This window comes from Salvia hispanica, chromosome 3 (genome assembly GCF_029641045.1).
Source record: "Salvia hispanica isolate PSC_SH4W2 chromosome 3, Shi_PSC_v1, whole genome shotgun sequence".
Classification (NCBI taxonomy): Eukaryota; Viridiplantae; Streptophyta; class Magnoliopsida; order Lamiales; family Lamiaceae; genus Salvia; species Salvia hispanica.
Window position 1 is genome coordinate 56695698 of NC_142694.1, and position 816 is coordinate 56696513.

Here is an 816-nt window from a genome sequence, read left to right on the forward strand (position 1 = left end):
TTGGAAAATTAACATCCAACAATCTTATTAGTACAACAAACAAGACAAGATTATTCGTTAGTACATTTTTGGTATGACTCCAAAGTCCAAAGTCCAAACACATGTAATTGCAAGACTACTAAAGAAAATTCAAACAACAAAGGAAAAAAATGGTCAATAATGCAAAACATAGACATTATATTCCACAATAGCGTCCCCTGTTTTGGTGTTAATGAAATGAGTCCTCGCCTGAGCATACCCTCTCGCGAACCGGAACACGCCGCTGCCTCCGACGATCGGCATCTCCCTCACGGCCGCCATCGCCGCGTTCCGGCCCAGCACGCTCAGCGTGCTCCCGTTGAATTTTCCCTCCAAAAACACGAAATTGAGCGCCATCAGAAGGCCGAACTCATTCAAGTCGGCAGAGCCGTAGATCCCCTGCGCGCGCCCCACGATCTTGGAGCTCACGTTGGGGCCGGTGGTGAGGGGGTCGTCGATCATCACCACCATGCCGAAGCCGGTGGCGGAGGAGTTGGTGGAGGCGGCCTCGGCCACAATAACGGCGGTGGGGTTGCGGCCGCTGACGATGTCGTGGAAGTAGAAGTGGAGGTGGCTTAGCTTCTCTCGCTTCGTTGATATCCCCATTTCTCGTTTGTTCAGTCTTGTTGAGAACTGATCGGAGTTTGCGGGGAGGAGAAGGGATGAGAGGGTGAGAATGGTGAATGCGAGGACGGTGGTCGCGGCGGCTCCGGCCATGGCGGATTAGAGAGAGGAAAGAGATAGTCAAGAAAGTGAGAATTGTTCTTCTCTAGTAAAGTTGTGATGGGATGACTAAGA

General features: G+C 51.1%; 1 pseudogene; it reads right to left on the reverse strand.

The window, feature by feature from the left end:
• Positions 1-816, reverse strand: LOC125212021 (dirigent protein 22 pseudogene; annotated as a pseudogene).